We start from the raw sequence: 19,980 nt of genomic DNA, 5'->3' as shown, positions 1-19,980 counted from the left end.
GCATGTTACTTACAGTGTCCAGATGAAATGGTATAAATTTGTTATTAAAAAACAAAACAAAACAAAACAAAACCAAAACATTTTAAGGTGGAGCTCACAGCTGTTTTTGAATTCTTTTGGAAAACAAAATATTTTAAGAAAAGATCATTCGGCTTTCAATATGATATATGTTTTTATAGGAAGTATAAGAATTTATTTTTTATTCAAAAAGATGCCCCGAATATTTTATGACAGGGTACTTGTGGGAAGTCTGGAGTACAGAGACAACAGATATAAAGCCCTAGTAAACTCATATTCATATTGTACCAGTGTCCAAGTCTCTGAATTGTAAACATTCATTTTTGCAAATGTCCTTGTCTTTTAGCAAAAATGACTCAAAATAAATTATTCTATTCAGAGGTAAATGGCAAATTAATTTAAATCAGCTCAACTTGCTTGCATTCTATTTTTGTAGTACTCCCAGGACATGGTGGAGGTAGTTAAAACATATTTCAACCGTATCTAAACTAGTAAAAGAAAGCATATCCTTGTTAGATATTGGCACGTTTTCTGTCTTATGTCTATATAAATGTGTTCCAGTTGACATCAAAGACTCAAACATCCTACAGCATTTGAAATATAGTTATTAAACCTTTTATTTTCCAGTGTAGAGTAGGCTTTTTCTGTAAGATATTTTATGTGTTTGTTGAAGAGTAGTACTCTAAAATGTTGAAAGTTAAATAATCACAAAGATGTATTTTGTTAAGTATGAATGATACTTCACTGTCATGGCTTTGTGCTGTTGCAATATTGACAGCAACAGCACAAAACTATGACATTCACTTTAACTAAAGATTTATTTTTTACCTATATAGAGAGAATCTGTTTATAAAGATAGGCAAATCTTGAATAGAATGATGCTTATTCTGAAATTCTGGTTGAAACACTTGTATTCACACAAAAGGTCAGACAAATTATATACTATTAAAATCTCACAGAACTGTGTAAGCTTTAAATTGTCCTGGCTTCAACATTCCTGCGTTCAAGAAACATTTAGATGTTGTACTAAGGTACATGATTTAGTGGGGAAATTTATGATAGGTAGACAGTTGGACCAGTTGGACTTAGAGGTCTTTTGCAACCTTGGTGATTCTACAATTGAATGATTTTTGCACAGGGAAGTCTTGTTAGTCCTGCTGCTCATCTCAGATGATGTACTTTACAATGTTAACTGCAAGAGAAGATACTAAAAATAAAAAAATGCATGAAAAGTAGCAATATAAAAAGGATTTATGGACATTTTTCTTAATATGTTCTGGAAGGTGAAATTAAAAGGTGATTGTTTTACAAAAAAAAGTAAAAAGATTTTTCTTCTTTCTAAAAAAGGATTTGAAAACAAAGATCCCACTGGTAAACTGGAGAAAGGAGGAAGTTTTTCACACAGAGGGTGGTGAAGCACTGGAACAGGTTGCCCAAGGAGGTTGTGGATACCCCATCCCTGGAGGCATTCAAGGCCAGGCTGGATATGGCTCTGGGCAGCCTGGTCTGGTGCCTGGCAACCCTGCACGTAGCAAGGAGATTGAAACTAAATGATCACTGTAGTCCTTTTCAACCCGAAGCATTCTATGATGATTCTATGATGATCAAACTGGAGCTATTACATCAAATTTGATTTATGTATGCATATGACTTAGATGAAAACATTCATATTTCAGAGTGTATTGACATCACAGTAGATGATTCTGTTTACCAAGTAGTATGGGACAGTCAGTCTAAAAGAAGAATATTAAAACTTTGTAATACTGAAGAGAAAGTAGAAAGCTGTCAGGAAGAGCCCAGAACTGCAAGGCCCTGAGAATCATTGGGAATCTGGAAACCTCTCCATGAGGTACAGGAGTAATGTATGTTAAAATAACCTTCCAAACTGACATTTGTTATCTTTCACAATTTAGCTATCCATAGCACCAGAGAACTAACTCCCTAATCAGAAATTTTGTTCATGTTAATCTATGAGATTCTCTCTTGACAGGACAATTCAGCGTGTCTGTGTTGAAAACACTTAGGGATCTCCTTGATCTTAAGAATATACCTAAGCCTTCATAAAAAGACAGATTTAGATGTGTGCATAACTCATTGCTATACTAATATGTACTTTGTGAACCACAAGACATATCTAACATGGATTGGGTCAATAGATTGATTGAATGGGTCTATGTTGATTGAAATGGTTTGTAGGTCAGGTTCTAGATGCATCATGATTTTTTCTTTTCACTATTTATAGTCACTGTAGTACATTTTCTTTTTGAAAATGTGTTTTATGTGCTTCTCTTTTGAATGAGTACTTTAATTCAGAATAACCTCCTATGGTCTCTTTTTGCTGTCAAAGTCTCTCAGTACACCAGCACAGGGCTGAAAATGTTAAATTTCAATCAAGAAATTGAAACATATCAGTTTGGGATGAACCTGATTTTCAGCAGTAACCAGAATTTACTGCTGCAGGTACAGATTGGATATTTTATTATATTACTCTATTTAAACCAGTGTGGTTAACATGACGGAAGAGGCTTAGAAGTGCTTGACTTTATAAGGTAGATGCTTACTGTATACTTTGCTATGTATTTACATATGCACTAATCTATAATGTATCTGTGATAAAAAGTGTTTTTATGAGGGCTACGAACACTGAAAAGTAGTTTTTATTCTAATAGCAACTTGAAACAAACAAACAAACCCCTATTCACTAATTATATTTCCATATCCCCTACATTTTCATAGTGGAAATCAACAGTAAATCCAAAGAAAAAGAAAAGGTCTATGGCCAAAGTTCTTAAAGTTACTGGACCATTTTCCCTCCTGAACTGGTTTCGGGTGAAGTTCTCAGTGCTGAATGTGCAATTGAATTCTGCACTGCAGAGAAACAATTTGCATCCATGGACAGATTGAAAAAGAATGTTTTGGCATGAGTTTCTAATTAGTTTTCCTTGGGTCAAATTTGTTTTCAGTTGCACTGCTCATCAATTTCACTATTCTCAATTTATACTGGAGAAAGTGAAAGAGGAAATCTGCCCTCTTAATTCTGTCCTCATTTTCATACTTTATTGACAAATAACCTGCAAGAATCTAGACGTTATCGAGCTTCCCCTGCCTTTGATTTCCCAAGTTTTATTAGTAGCACTTTTTTGTAGGAGTAGATTTGATTTCTTTCAGCATAAATCTACCACTCTGAAATTCAAGGAGAGATGGAAATCCCCTCAGAAGCAGTTTCTAGTTGTTCTTCTATGATGCTGAGTTCCCACAGAGGTTTGAGAACATATTTTCATCTTAGCCTCACAACTCTACATCTCCTTGGAGTTGAGAAAGATAGCAGGCTTCCACTAGACCTCTGCAACACTTGCAGTGTGATTTAAGAACAGTTTTCATTTTAGGCCTGCAGACTTAATACTCACAGGAATTAGGAAATATGACAGGCCTAGCACTATGCCTGCAGCTCCAGCTCCCAGTTATTTATATTTTGCTTGTTTGTTTTACAGAAGCTTTTAATTTCTTCTTTTAGTGCAGTTAAGATTTAAAAAAATATAAAGCACACAAACTTCCATTAAATGCTTGTATATTCATAATTAGCCTAGTGATGGAATTAGAGCTACCATTCTAATTCTAAGGCTTGGAGACTTAAAGGCCATCAGAATAGAAAAAAAAAATCATTCTTGAAAATGTAATGTGGTAAGTAGATCATGTCACCCACAGGCAAGTAAAGGAATGAGTAAGAATTGTCACTGGTGTGAAACTTGATGTGGCTACAAATAAAAGGAAAAACACAAGTCAGAAAGAGTCAGAGGAAGAAAGCACTATGATTTCTACATATTTAGGATGTGATAAAATCTTGAGCTGAACAGTGCTTTATAATTGAATGCAGTGAGCAAAATATTCATTGCTCTAGTTCAGTTCAAGTAGAAACACAAGAATGTGTTTGGCTTTATCTTCAACTAAAGCAGAGAAGTCAGACACTTCATAGAACACAGGAGGAAAGGCCAGATTAGAAAGTAAAATTGACCACCAACTGTAGGCCCATGAAACTCCAAGAATCCCAGGCACAGTAGCACTGAAATTAGAGCTTTAGGTCTGCAACATATTTTTGGATGTTTGCTCGTGCACCCTACACTCGAGTTTCAACTAGAACTCAAAAAAAGGAGACAAGAAGAGTTCATTAGTGATCTTGACAGCCACCACACTAGAAGGTCTACCCCTGAAATCTTTTGTCTTCAACCTCCATACAATAATTTTCTGTTAAGCATTCATTGATAACACTTTTGTTTGAAGCACGTACTATTAGCCATGGCTTCAAAGCACAGAGGAATTCATATGTCAACAAAGAGACGTGGAGAACGACTTCACTCAAGTATTTTCTGACCCTGCATTTGGGTTGTAGTTAAACAAGAATATTTTATTTGCCTTCACATGCACAATACATGTCTATATCCTTGAACCTGCAGTAGAAGATTTACAGATTGGAAGGCACCTTTGGAGGTGACAAGGACATACAACCCACAGCACTTCTGAGAAATCTCATACAAAATCTGACTACTCTCACTGTTGAGAATGCCTTCGTAATCTAATCTGAATTTTCTATCTGTTGCCTGTATAGAATTCTGATTCTATCTTCCCCCCCCAAAAAACCCTCTCATTATGAAGCTGAAGACAGCAAAGAAACATTCCATCTGCATTCTCTTCTCTGTACTGACTGAATCTAAATCCCTTTGTCTCCTCTCACATGCCATATATTTTCATCTCTGAACTATCTTGTTTGTCATTCTTCTGGATTCCCTCTAGTTTGTCAGCATCTTTCCTGTATTTCTGAGCCCCAAATAATACACAAGGTATGTCCAACCCATGGTACATGGGCCACATGCAGTCTGGGATGGTTTGCAATGCTGCCCTTCCCCTGCCCTGTCCTATGCAAGATGCAGCTCTTCACTGCAGAGTGGTCCCAGCCATGCACCCATTGCTCAACAACAATCAAATTGACTGAAACCAGGGCACAGGGAGGGCAGTGCTGTGCAGTGCTGACTCAAGTGATGGCAAATAATTGTATGCATTTTGATACACTGGCTAAACACAGTGCTCTGAACAGTGAAGAATATGCAGCTGTGCTTTTCATTTTGATAAAGGAATTTGAGAAGAGGTTTCAAGATTGCAAAAAATAAAAAAATAAAAAATCATCAATTGATGTTTGTAACACCATTTTTAGTTTATACATATACCTTATCTGCACATTTTCAAATGGAATATATAGAGTTGCAAACAGATACTCAAAAATTTGATCATATTTCTTTACTTTCAAAAGACTTATTTTACCAGAGAAAAATATCCATGGCTTCACAGCCCCGCATTACTCGTGTCATTGCTTTTTGGCAGTATGCACATTTATGAAGAACTGTCAAGGATGAAGTACAAGAAAAGTAAAATTTCATCAAAAATCTCTGATGAACACTTTGAGAGCTCACTAAGAATTGCAGTCACTTCCATTGAACAAGACCAATGCATTAGTTTCACAAAAACAGGGTCAAATATCCCACTAGTTTTATGGTTTTGTTCCTCTCTCATTTTTAATGTTTTAAGAAAGATGTTATTAAAATGTTTTATTACATATATAGTAGTAATATTGTATGTTTTATGAAGACTGTTCTGAATATAATGCTTTCTCTTTTATTATGTTGGCCTATGTGGTCAGAAGTGCATGTTGGTGGTATGGCAGTCTAGGTTGAACCTTCCCAAAATATTCCATTACATTTTGTTGTGTTGCAACAGGTGACAGCAGAGGGGCAGTTGGGCAATATGATGCCTGACATGGAAATGTCTGAAGCAAAAGTGTGCCATTCAGTTCCTCCATGCATAAGAAATAGCACACAGTGATATTCACTGATGCTTACTGAATGTTTATGGAGACTGAGTAATGGATATGAGCACAGTGGGGTGGTGGTTGTTGCATTTCAGCTGTGGCAATAGTGAGTCACCTCCATTGGTGCAGATTCCTGTGAGCTCAGCATGAAAGCTCTTGTTCATTGCTAACAAAAGTGCATTGCTAATGGTAGTGACTGTGTTGAAAAGTAATGTTTTGTAATTAAGAATTTGCACAATCAAATGGTGTTGTGATTTTTGTATCTCTTGTAGTTACCCCGGAAATAAACAAGATACTTTCAGAGTAACTGATATACATGCAGGACAAGGCAATTCCTCTTTACTCAGTACTGCCCAGGCAAGCCAAAAGGTTGGACACCCATACCAGACAAAATGTTCTACATATATTCTTTCCAATGACGTATTAAGGACTAATGACTTCTCTCAACCTGCTGTCTATGTTCGTACTATTGCATTCTGGTATGTACTTTGCCCTCATGGCTGCAAAGGCATAGTATGGAACAAGTTGGATTCCTTTCAATCTGTTGAGTGCTGGAAGCCCACTGCTTGTGTTTTGGCATAGGTTTATTCTATTTTATAACTTTTTTCTATTTTTTCTTTTTTCCCCTTTTTTTCCTTTTTTTCCTTTTTTTTTTTTGTTGTTGTTGTTGTTGTTAAAATTTCCACCATTTGTTGACACTCCTTTCTCTAGAACACTGACCAAGCTAAAATCAAGTAAATGGCATTCACTGATTTCCTGTCTTCTGCACAGTCAACTATTACATTATAAAAGGCATAACCAGCCTTTGGTCAAGCCATGCTGAATGTCCACTGTCACTGTGTTGTCCTTTACATTCCTGGATCATCCTGGAAGATTTGGTCAATAACCTTCCCAAGGGCTAAAGTGAGACTCATTTCCCAGATCTTTCTTTTTGTCTTTTTTAATTATTGGCATCACATTTACCTTTTTCCAGTTTTTATAAATCTGCTTTGACTACTTTAACCACTACAAGATGATAGAAAGTGACCTTGAAATGACACTGGTCTGCTCCCTCAGCATTCTTGGATGCACCTCATCTGATTCAATTATCTGATTAATTTGAAGTCCTGAACTAGGATAGGCAGACTAATATCAGGTTGACATTTTCCTCAGCAGACCCACATCTATAAATTTAGCATATGACCTCAGCCTTCACCACATTGCTCTTCCTGAGATGTATCTATTCCACCCTATTAATATGTTTCAATTTCTGTTCTAGTTGTTTACATTTCTTCAAAATTGCCATTACCTGACCACTTGTTTAGAGGTAGGATTACTTACCAGGCTTCAGAAATGTGCAACTCATCTAAAAATGGGACTGGAAATTTCTGTATTCCCTCTCCACATTATACCAAAGCTGCACACTTGCAAATAAGATAAACCACAGCAAAAAGTCTTTCCCCTTCCTAGTAATGTGACTATGCCCTTTATTGTCCTCTGAGGCCCAAAAACACCATCTAATATGCAGTTCACTGAGCCATTAAACTTCACAATTAGTGAGGCTCTGATTCTTTCCTTCCTTTATTTTAACTGTTAATGCCACTCCACAAATACTCTTGCATTGGAGCTAAGTTTATTCACTCAACTGAAAAATCAATGTGTTCTTATCTAATTGACAAGCATAATTTGAGCAATCATATATATCTAGTAATATCCTTTTTCGTATAGTACTTTCCACACCTGAATCTCAGCTTCCTCCAGAAAAAAATTAGTATCATCTTTACCTTTCAGATAGTTAACATGAGCCACAGATGCATAATCAAGTATGCCAACAGGCCAGAAGAAAAGTGAGAATGGTAGCACAGCTCAACTAAATACTCCACTCTTATGGTACGTAAGAGGTTTTGATTTATAATCCAGATACTGTGAAGCTGATGGATTTCGGTCTTCTACATCAATTACTTAAACTGACATTTGAAAGCTATTTGGAACAGAGTGTCTCTATTTCTACCATTTCCAAAGCACTTAGATAATCATTGGGCATTATACAATGAACTGGATGCAATAAGAGTAATAATCAACTTCCTTGAGAGTTGTACTTCTATTACCAGTAACCACCAGAATGGATCAAAACATTAACCAATGAATTGTTACTTTAACTACACTAGTCAAAAAAATATCAGTTATTTCCATGATTGAAAGCTTTCCTTTTCTGTTAGATTTGGGAATATACAAAACAAATTAACTTTAATTTATACTACATTGTACATTATACTGCAGAAACACATCCTGTCATTTTCCACTGGAGTCAACTATACGGGTAGGTAAACAACACACCAAGAAAATTCACAGATTTTAAAATGAGCAATGGTATGTGAAATCCACACCTTTCCTGCAATTGAAAAGTCATGTACCAGAAGAGCAACACACAGCATTGTCTACCTAGAATTTTAGGACAGGTTAAGAAGAACTGAAAGAGATAAGCCAATAAAATATTATCAGGACCTGCTCTAGGCAGACATATGAAGTGGTTTTACGAGATGTTTGCAAAGCCTAGGAACAAGAATGAACTGAAATCTACCAGCAGAGAAAGCTGAGAAATAAAATAAAAGGTATTGAAATTGAAAGATTTGTGCTACATTATTAACTGTATTACATCAGAATTACTAAGTCTTCAAGAATAAAAAATAAAGTTTCATCCATGCTGCCTTCTCACTTGCTTGTATGGCAATACAAATTTCTTTTTTGCACATTTCATTCAGTCTCAGCTATATTTGCACCTCCTGTGGTTCAAATCTGCTCAAGACCATTGATTCTGTATATACATATTAAATACATTCCATGCCTTGTTTTATTCAAAATGTTTCTAAGAAAAATAATCTTAACATTTTCTAGCTAAATAGTCTGGAAATAATAAATTAGGGCATGTATATATATATATATATATATATATATATATATATACAAAAATTGAGGACGTCTGAATGCTTCTCCTGAAGATATGGAGAGCTTTATGGTGTCTTTTTTTTTTCCATTTTTTCATTTTATTTACTATCTCATGAGCAGGAATTTGACAGCTATGAAAACACATTCTACAAATTAGATGTATTAAAGGCCACTCACTGGCTGCCCTGCCTGTCTCTTTATTTGACTTTTCATTCCCACTTATCTCATAATAACAGAGTATGTGAATTACTTTTGGAAGAGTTTATTGTAGAAGGTAATGAGACTATAAATCTGCAAGCTGTTTGCTAAGTTCCCTGGATGAAAAGGACTCAAACAACTGTCACTCTGACTATGCCACAGAAAAATGCCAAACCTTTGTTTTTCAGATTATATACCTGATTGTGCCATAGATACTTGCAAATTTTATGTTACAGAATCACAGAATTATCAAGGTTGGAAAAGACCTAGAAGGTCATCCAGTCCAACCATCACCCATACTTCCCAGCTAAATCATATTCCTCAATACAACATCCAAAAATGTTAATGGCTATACACCTGCAAATTATATACGAAAATTTTAATGAGAAAACTTAATGATAAATTATGTCCAATTCTTACTTAATTTGTATGCATTTAATTCTTCTTTTAAATAAAGCTGCCTTTGATGAGACCTAGGTAAAAGCTGGACTTAATATCCATTGATTGTACAGAGGTTCTCCAAATGTAATTCCTCCTATTTATTTCCATGGAAACTACAATAAATACTAAGAGCATAATAGACCATTTGATTGAGCAACAAAACACAGTTTCTGAAACAGTGCGAAGATATCATAGAGGTCATAAGCCCACAGGGACCCAATTCATTTAAGAATGAGATTTCAATCTGAGGTGCTGTCACATACATGAAAGATCTTCTTAATTTCACCTTCAAAAACACTTCAACTAAAGACCTGTCTAAGTCAGAAAGAAGGAAAGAATTGTATATTTCTTCCCCTACCTCATTTGCCCTCCTTGTCTTTGGCCTGACAACACAACCAGGCTTCCAGTAAGGTGTCAATTCACTTTCACTGAAGAGGCCAAGGACTGAAAACAAAGTCCTGACTAACTTCCCACATTTGGTTGTCCCTTCCAGATTTGTGCTGTGACACAATGGAAGGATGAAGATCTTCTACTGTCTTAGTGTATCTTTCTCTGCAGATTAAGAAATAATCTTGCTTTTCTGCACTAGTGTACTGAATTGAATTCAGAGTAGTGTAAAACAAAGTTCTGAATACAACATTTCAAAGAATACTTCTTCTCCCACAGTCTACGCACACATGTAGTATTCTGAAAGGCATATATTTGATCTTAAAATACAACTCAAATACGTAACCCACAGAAGGAAGAACATGATCTGATTTGAGGTGATTAATCAGTTGCATACACTTCACGGAGTGTAGCACAATCAGTGATAAAAGGAGGATGGGGAAAGAAGAGGGACCTCCTGTCTTCAGCTGTTTCCAGTTAAATAAAGCATATCTATTAATTATGTCTACTGTTTTAGTCATCACACAGACAAAACAGAATATTATCACTGAAACTTGTTTTCAGCTTTCTTCCTCTATACATTCAATACCACACCTCAGTGTTATGTCAGTAGATTCTAAACTAATTAAAATGAGTTTTTTAAAACCAGATAAAATAAATTTGCACTTAATAAATAGTCTTTACGGCTGCTGCTAGTGACACTGACATACCTATTCTCAGGGTTTGATAGTATGATCCCACATAAGCATTTTTGATTTAGCAGAGGGTTGTTAGATTTAGGGTGCTATGGTAGTAAGGCTGTGGTTGGTCTTTTCCAACCTGGGTAATTCTATGATTCTATGATTTTATCATTTTTGAAAAGACATACGCAGCATTGAATCAAAATACTTTAAAAATATCCATAGACATCCAGTAGGAACATTTAACAATTATGCTTCTCTTCTTTACAGTCTCAGCAATCCATGATGTTAGTTTAATTTACAAGAATAAAGAGTTAGATTGTAGGCTACTTAATGGTTGTGTCAATGCACACAAACGAACATGGCAATATTTGAAGTGAAAAGTGTATGACATACCAGCCACCAGAGGCACATACAAGTACAAGGAGAAACAATTTGTTCCTGGAAGAGCAACATGGCTTAACTGATTTTCTGTATCCCTTCCATATTGCGGGACTACTCGGAATGGATAACAAGGTTACACGTATCATGAAGAGCTAACACATGTGGTACAACCTCAGTTTCAGTTGTAATTCCTAACAAAGGCCTCCAGACATAATCTGAATATTAGCGTTTAATAAAGTTTAACACTGATCAAAAGTCAAAAGGGATGCAATACATAGTGAATGGCTATTTTGAGGTCTATAGAGGAAGGTGACCTTCTGCTTGGATATGTATTGCTGTAGATAGAAATGTCCATGCAATTCATGACTTTCTGCTTTCAGACTTTTTTTTTCATCTTCCTCCGAGATTCCAAATGTAACCAAATGGCAAAAAACAAACAAACAAGTATTCTTTGCACTCAACTGTATGCGCAGGAATATTTCAGTCACTTGGAAATTGTAATAGTTATATATCCAGCTAAAGTAAAAAATATATTTTTCTATGATTGCTTTGACCCATTTCTGCTAATTAGGCTCTGGATTTACAGCTGGATTCCCCAGATGGTAAGAATCAAAAGATACCAAGAGAAAGCAAAAAATAGATAAAAATCAAAACTATCAAATTTGGTAGCAAAGTTCAAAATTATCATTAGTCACATTTTTTCTCATATTATCCTAGAATAATATGGTGAAATTCTTATATTTTAGCTTTTACTCAAATGTAATGGAGATGCGATGATATTTGTATTATATGGAAGCTCATTCTTTCCTGCTACAGCAACTTTTGCTTAAATCTTTGATAGAAAAACTGAAGGAACAACAGCAACCATAGTACTCTTGGAAGCTGTTGTGGCGTTTCTTCCTTGATGAACAGCTGTTATAGCACTTTATGCCATTAAAATTGTTCATTTATTTTCTTAAATGCTGAAAGCAATTTTTGCAAGGAATTAATTGCCTCTCTAAAAGCTTTAATGATTTTTACTTATTTTACATTTCAGAAATAATTTCACCACCAATAGATTAAAGGCCAGTTCTTATAGTATCAAAATTATACATTGACAATGATAGGTCAGTAAAATTCTGCTTATCCAGCAAGATGAATTTCATTGCAATAGCTCTAATTCCTGTTAAAGGCTTGCTCCTCTGCAGACAGGAGAGTAATCAAGTTGGGACTGGGGAGGCAGAAGGGGGAGAAATCTAACCCTGCCATCTCACTGACGAAATTTACCTTTGTGAAGAGGAAGGACAGGATGTTCGGCACAGTTTTTGTTAAGGGATGAACCCATGAACAGTTCATTAGCTGTGTTCTGCCACAATATATACCTGCTCTGAAAATGCTAGGGTTTGCTTTTCTGGGTCAAATAGAATCACGGTTTTGACCAGCTCTATTTTAGAAGAAACTTCTGTCTCATGCTTGAAGGAGTGTAATGATAAACTCTCTCTCCATTCAGCACAGTTCTTGGCAAGTTCACGGCAGTCCTCAAGGTCTTTATTTTTAATTATCTGAGCTGCAGCTAATGTTTCCCTAGGAACCAAGCTGGAAGAAACACCTGAGAACTGAAATAAAATATAGATAAACTAAAAGAAAAACTCATATATTGTTCTATAATTATTTGAATTGCAGTACTGCAGGACTTAGAAATTAATATTAAGAGTTAATAACCTCTTGTGAAAGGTGCTTTTTGAACATATTTTCTGCTTCCAAATGCATTGTAAAAGACACAAGATGGATTCAGACAGAAAGACATGCTGGGAAAAGCATCTCAGCAGCAGGGATACTGTCCTACTGACATCAGTGATAGGACTATGAAGTAGTCAGGATTTTAGTAGACACAATAGTAAATAAATTCATTTACAGAAAAAAATTAAACAGGAGCAAAAGATTAGCTTTGAAACACCACCTTTCTCAAGCATGATGTATTTATTAATAGGTAATAAACTGGAGATGAAGAATAGCATTATAGAGAAAAAAATGAGACAATTCAGTCTTAAAAACCAAACACAGAACTGCAGAATCACAGAAGGGCCCTCAAAGGATCATCGAGTCCAATCCCCTTGCTAAAGTAGGTACCCTACAATAGGTCACACAGGTAGGCATCTGAATGGGCCTTGAATATCTCCAGTGGAGACTCCACAGCCTGTCTGAGCAACCTGTTCCAGTGCTCCATCACCTTTACTGTATAGAAGAGCATCTGCATGTTGGTGCACCCAGGTCCTTCTCCACAGGGCTGCCCTCCAAGCAGGTCATCCCCTAACCTGTACTGATGCATGTGATTATTACTCCCCAGGTGCAAGTCTCCACACTTGCTCTTGTTCAACTTCATCAGATTCCTCCCTGTCCAACTCTCCAGTCTATCCAGGTCTTGTTGAATGGTAGCACAGCCTTCTGGTTTGTCAGCTACTCCTCCAAGCTTTGCATTAACAAACTTGCTGAGGGTGGACTCCATCCCTTCACCCAGGTCACTGATGAAGATGTTGAACAAGACTGGACCCAACACCGACCCCTGGGGGACATTGCTAGTTACAGGCCTCCAACAAGACTCTGCACTGGAAATGACAAACTTCTGAGCTCTACCAGTCAGCAAGTTCTCAGTCTATTTAACTATCCATTCATCGTTCCCACACTTCCTAATTTTCATAGCAAGGATGTTGTGGGAGACAATGTCAAGCACCTTGCTGAAGTCAAGGTATACAACATCCCCTCATCTACCCAGCCAGTGATGACAAATCAGAGAAGATTAGCAAGAACAGCTATTGCTCGTGAGGAGATCTGTGCAGGAGTAGGTCTGAAGTCCAGGATTAAAGGTTGTAGTTTAAAGAACTCAAGGCTTTTGCAACAAAAGCTATTGTGAACTGATTTCTGGCACAGAAAATATCCTCTCCTAAAAATAAATAAATAAATAAGAGTAGATTCACAAGGTTTACTGGAAACAGCTAGGAGAGAAGGATTAAATTCTAATGGCAAGTTCCACTAGGCATTCTGTGTAATCTTTCCTATAATTTTCATGTATTATTTTGTAATCAGCTGCCTTGTCTTAAATATATCTTCAGGATTTCAATGTACTACATTTACAAAGTCCACTTGTCAGTAACAGTTTGTAGAAAGGAAGAACTTCTATTCATAAATACATTCAGACTGAACAGTGAGAAATGGGGAGTAAAGTTCGATTTACCTTGAAGAGATCCAGACATATCTCCCAAGATGTATAAGACACACCTAAATTTGAAATACAGTCAACAGAGATCTGTACAGTCCTGGAATCTACAGACCATACCAGTTAACATGTATGGGACTTATTTCCTTGCCTTTAGGCACTCTGGACAGTCTAAATCTCTTTAGACTACCAATACTGGAATAGTAAGATACTTCAGCAGTCTGGGAAATATTGCATAGGAACTATGGTAGGCGCAAATCCCTGGGGATCTGGATAGTTCTTGAGCTCAATTACACATCTGAGGTGTTTGCTTGAATGAAAATCATACACTCATAGAATGACAGAATCATAGAATGGCTTAGCTTGGAAGGGACCTCAAAGATCATCACGTTCTTACATCCATGCTGCAGGTGAGTTGCTAGCCACAAGATCAAGTACAAGATCAGGTTGCCCAGAGCCCCATCAAAACTGGCCTTGAGCACCTCCAGGTGCAGAGCATTCACGGCTTCTCTGAAGAACCTGTTCCAGCACTTCACCACCTTTTCAGTGAAAAAGTAGTATCTCTCAAAGTGTAACAACAGTCTGGTAATAGTGACCTCACTGGAAAAAATAAAAAAAATAATTAAAAAAAAATGCTGCCCTCCTTGAATTTCTTCTGTTTTTTTCTTTCCACCTTCAGCTGGACAAGGGTGAGCATTTAACAAATTCAGATTCGCAGTGTTAAAAGCAAAGCTATGAAATCAGTTCAGGAAAATTATTTCTATACAATTACATGCTGTGCAGCCACTTGTGAAAGAGTAAAGTCAGCTAAAAGCAGAGAAATTGATATGTCACCATCTAGTGATAGTGGCCTAAAAGAAGGTAAAGGACAAAAATCAGCTTTATGTAAATGCTACCATTATCATCCCAGATATAAAGTGAAACTAACATAACTTCATATTTGTTTTTTATTTTTATATTTATACTGAGTAAATACTTTTGTACCACACGGTCCAGAAACTGCAGCTAAAAATGACAAAAAATTGGGTAGTATCTTCAAATCAAATACCTACTGATTATTCAGTTCATAAAGAATTATTAATTAGCATAGCTACACACAAAACTCATACTTCTTTCCATCTCACTGAACTTAATATCAAAGCAATTAGATCACAGATTACTCTTTTTTGTTAATTTTTTCAGTGATGAAATATTTAATTTATACCTCCCAAATGATGTATAGTTTATATCTCCAGGATACTTTGACTTCTTTTCTCACCTTGAAGAGTATATTACTTTGTAAGTCTCTGCTTGAAACAAAAGGGAATATAGGGCAGACTTATTGCTATACACATCACAACTATGCCCATTAATGTATGATATTATGTAATAATTTTGGCAGTCAGCATTCTGAAAACATTGTTCTCCAGAGGGGTGAAATCCACCCCCATGTGAAACAGCAGAGCAAGGTCTGACTGTGATTTTACTCCTATTTTATGACACTCATTTTCTCTGATAGTCTAATATTCCAGACAAGTATTCTCTTTTATCCTATAAAAAAGGTGTAGCTACTAAAACTTCATCACATTCATTTGTAAAATTTAGATCTAGTTGTCTATTTGAGAACAAGGCAAGAAAAAACTATAATAGTATTCTTAACAGCTGTTTGCCTAAATCATTCTTTAAATTCCCAAATGATGCAGATTCTGCAACTTCTAATAACAGTTCATGAATACCTCTGCAGGAGCAGTCTGGTGGGATGGAGCAGTTCTCAGAGAGCTGTGAACTGTGGGAAGCTCACCTGGGATCAGTTGGGGAAAGACAGCACCTTGTGGGACAGAGCCACACAGAGCAGAGAGTGACCATCAAGGAGCAGCCGAGATAAAGCATTATGGACTGACCTCAACCTCCTTTAACCATTCTTTCATGCTGCTCATGGGGTGGAGGCATGAGAGGATGGGTGACGGAAAGGTGTTTGTAGTTTGATTTTAGTTCTCACTGCTCCACACTGTTAGTAGTGAGCTAACACTTAATATCTCATAATAATATAATAGCGAGCTATTACACTTAATATCCTTTACTCCAAGTCTCTTTTACCTATGAAAATAATCACTGAGTGATGTCTCTGACTTTGTGTCAACCCTTTAACCCTTTTCCATCTCATTTTCTTCCCTCTTCCTTTGAGGAGAGGAAGTGAGTGAATAGTTGTGCTGGAGTTTAGCTTCCCATCAGAGTGAAATAACTGTAGGATCCTTAAAGTCCATTCCAAACAAAGACATTCTATGATTCTGAGATTAGTTCAGTTATTACTATTAGAATCACAGAATGTTTGAGGTTAATAAAGACCTCTGGGTGCATCTGGTGCTACCCCAGATCCAGCGGGGACACCAAGAGCAGGGTGATCTGGACCATGTCCAGGCAGATTTTGGAAATCTTCCAGGAGGAGACTCCACAACCTCTCTGCACAATCTGTGACAGTGCTCAGTCACCTGCACAGTACAGGAGTACCCTTGATGTTCAGGGATAGCATCTTGTTTCCCATTTTCTACTCATTGTCTCTTGAAGACGCTGCTGGAAAGAACATGTTCTCAACTTCTTTGTACCCTCCTATTTTACAAGCCCCCTGAGACTCCTCCAGGCTGAAAAGATCCAACCCTCTCTGCTTCTCCTAATAGGAGAGATGCTGTGGTTAACTGATGACTGTGCTCAGGTTTTCTTGTGCCCTAGAACTGGACATCATTCTCCAGTTATGACCTTACCAATGCCAAGTAGAGAAGAAGCATTTAACTTCATTATCACTTAATTCAAGGTGAGATACATTATATAAGATGATATTTTTCTCTAAAGCTTTTTTTTTTTTTTTAACAATACTCCTCTACTTTATTATATTTCAGGAGAAAAAAAAGAAAAAAAAAATTAGAAAAAAAAAATTCCGTTCTTGAATTGTAAATTTAAAAACTGTATTCCCCTGTTTGTAATCCAAGTCAGTTAACAAAAATGTTGAAAAATACTGAAAAAAACCCAACCACCCTAGGAACCAGATAAGGTTCTATTCTATTCCAAGAAGTTAATTTCAGCTGCTTTTATCTGTTCACCTTAGTAGTTATATCTCTTCTATGTTGCTCTAACATGATACCAACAATATAGTGCGAAGCAGTATCTATATCTATAATATAAAATGATACTTTAGATTGCACCTGTATGTAGATCTTAATTTCTCACTGTTACTTATTCTGAGACTGTCACTATCAGATGGCTGTGCATTGGCAGCTGGCCTATAGGATGACAAAACTTCTGTAAAGTGCAAAAAATAATTTCTTTGTGTGCAGGCAATAAATATTCCTAATAGCCATTAGATTAATTTGAATATGGATCAAGGAATAAATGATAATGTCAGTTTCAAATCATACTAACTACTTTAATTAACGCTTCCCCTTCTCACAAATCTGACACAGACATTCTGGTCTTGAACTGTAATGTATATGTGCAGAGGTGATACAACTGATCACCACTAAAAGTGAAATTTATATAAATTTTGTGCACCTGTTACTAAGTAGGTGGCATTAATTTGTCAGAAACATCTGAAATGTCCTTTTAAAAGCCAATCAAATAACCTTTTGATATGTCCATTTAATTAGAAGCTGAAAAATTTGATCCTTAAACCATTGTCTGGAGCATATTGCATGCAGGGATTGAAATTTATTTGATAGGCTGCTCAATGTGTAGCTTCACTTCAAGGAACAAATCTACTGCACAGATAATTGGTGCCCTGCAGCTTTCCCCACTGAAAATCAATTGAATTTCCATTACATTTCAATTGTCTTGCAGTGGGAAACCTACAGGGTTTCGTTGGTTGGTGTTTTTTTATTACCTTCTGCACTAGAGAATAAAAGTTTTTAATGCTTTTCCCTAGGTAATCTACTGGCAACATAAGAAAATAATCAATTCAAACAATCTGCTCTCCATGAAACTCTCTTCCCAAAAGTACAAGTAATCTCCTCCTATATTGTACTAATTTTCTCATACTTCTAAACCTGATGTCAGTCACCAGGATCTGAAATTATTTTTGCAATTGCTCTTCAACTACCACTTCATCTGTAAATGTTTTTACAGAATCAGAGAATGACTGAAGTTGAAAGGGAGCAGAGTGAACAGCACCACATCCAGGTGGCTTTTGAAGATCTCCAAGAAGCAAGCTCCATAGCTTCTCTGGTCATCCTGTGCCAGTGCTGTTACAAAGCAGTAAAGAAGTGTTTCCTGATGTTCAGACAGAATTTCTTATGCTTCAGGTTGTGCTCATTTCCTTTGTCCTGGCACTGGACACCAATGGAAAGAGCCTGGCTCCCTCCTCTTTATGTCCTCCTTTAAAAATAAGCCTTTTTTTCAGTCTGAACAGTCTCAGTTTATTCTGCCTCTGCTCTTAGGAGAGGTTCTCCAGGCCCTTGATCACCTTTGCAGCCCTTTTTTGGACTCTCTTCAGTATGCCCATGTGTCTCTTACAGGGCTCACTGCTGACTTCTGTTCAACTTCATGTACACCTGGACACCCAACTCCTTTCTGCAAAGCTGCTTTCTAGCTGGATGTGCTCCTCCTGCTAAGAGGGCTAATGGTATCTTTGTCTGTATTAGGCAAAGTATTGTCAGCAGATGGACAGAAGTGATCTTTCCCCTCTACTATTGATAAGGTTGCACCTAGACTCCTGTGTTCAGTTCTGGGCCCACCAATATGAGAGTAATCTGGACATACTGGTGAGAGTCCAGTAGAGGGACACTAAGATGATCAAAGGACTTGGAGAAGTCTCCTCTGCTTGCTCTGATATTGCTACGTGAGTTCAATAAGTTCGGGGAAAAAGGAAAGCATTATTTCAAGCTTTAGGAAGGTGCCAGAGCAGAAGATTCACATACAAAAAGAAGTATATAATCTTGAACAGAAAATTCAAAAAATGTGGTTCTGAAACTAAGTTTATTTTTGATGTTTACTTATTCAACATAGATTGTATCCATAAATTCTTTCGATTTCTATTAAATTCTTAACATTAGCCTTTTTCTAAAAAAGCATATATTTTTTTTTAACTTGGTCACTGATTAAGTTTATTATTTGATTTGTCACTGAATGTTGATATTTTAGGAGAATATTGACTTGTGTTATTTACAATCTCTAAACAGTTTTTACATTTCAAGAAATGCAGAGTTGAGAAGCTAAAGATCTTCTCAGCCTTTCAATGAAATTCTGATCAAAAGTATTTCAGTTCAAACATCTGTCAACCTATTCTTGCTATTCAATATGAAGTGACACTGCCTGTGACTCTAAAAACTTTACTTAATATTTTCACATTGAAAGCTGTTCTAAATGATCTTCCCAACCCCCCACCCCCCCACCCCACCCCCCATGTAATGCTGAATATTTTGAACAAACTTTTGCTTCCACAAACATCAGATACGTGCCAAAATCCAAATTTAATTCACATAGTGTAACCAATGACATACTAATGGATGGTACATTAATATAGCTATAGAAACAACATTACATTAATTAGAACTTTGTAAATGCTGCAATTAAGATATTCAGTGACAGCTGCCTTTCGTGTCCCTTAGCTTCACCAAGAAATCTCTCAGCACTACTTACTTTGGAATCATCAGCTGTGCGGATGCAGGAAGAGCCATCTGTTGGCATTTTTTAAATGTTAACTGACAGAGGTTCCAAACAATCACTTCTAACAGTAAAAAATCTAAAATCTAAAGTACCGTTACTTTAAAAAATTCTGAATCTGACTTTGACAAAATTTATGTCATTAGTTCTCAAAACCTGTATGCATCTTTGGATTCAGATCTGAGCAATTAACTCTCTTAGCTGTATAGTTCCCAACTAGGATAAGAATAGTGTTATTGTTTTGCCATAGGCAGATAAGGTACTTTAAT

At 36.4% G+C, this 19,980-nt stretch overlaps 1 long non-coding RNA gene across 1 annotated transcript in view; it reads right to left on the bottom strand.

The window, feature by feature from the left end:
• The window catches only part of LOC107308483, a 71,242-nt gene extending 51,503 nt beyond the window's left edge, over positions 1-19,739 (bottom strand). The window contains exon 1 of the long non-coding RNA XR_001552817.2: positions 19,688-19,739. This is a non-coding gene — a long non-coding RNA (uncharacterized LOC107308483). The remainder of the gene's footprint in view (positions 1-19,687) is intronic.
• Between the last annotated feature and the right edge of the window lie 241 nt (positions 19,740-19,980).

Source organism: Coturnix japonica, chromosome 1, assembly GCF_001577835.2.
Source record: "Coturnix japonica isolate 7356 chromosome 1, Coturnix japonica 2.1, whole genome shotgun sequence".
In the NCBI taxonomy this organism is placed as follows: Eukaryota; Metazoa; Chordata; class Aves; order Galliformes; family Phasianidae; genus Coturnix; species Coturnix japonica.
The sequence above is the reverse complement of the archived record's forward strand: the minus strand, read 5'-3'. Positions and strand labels throughout refer to the sequence as shown.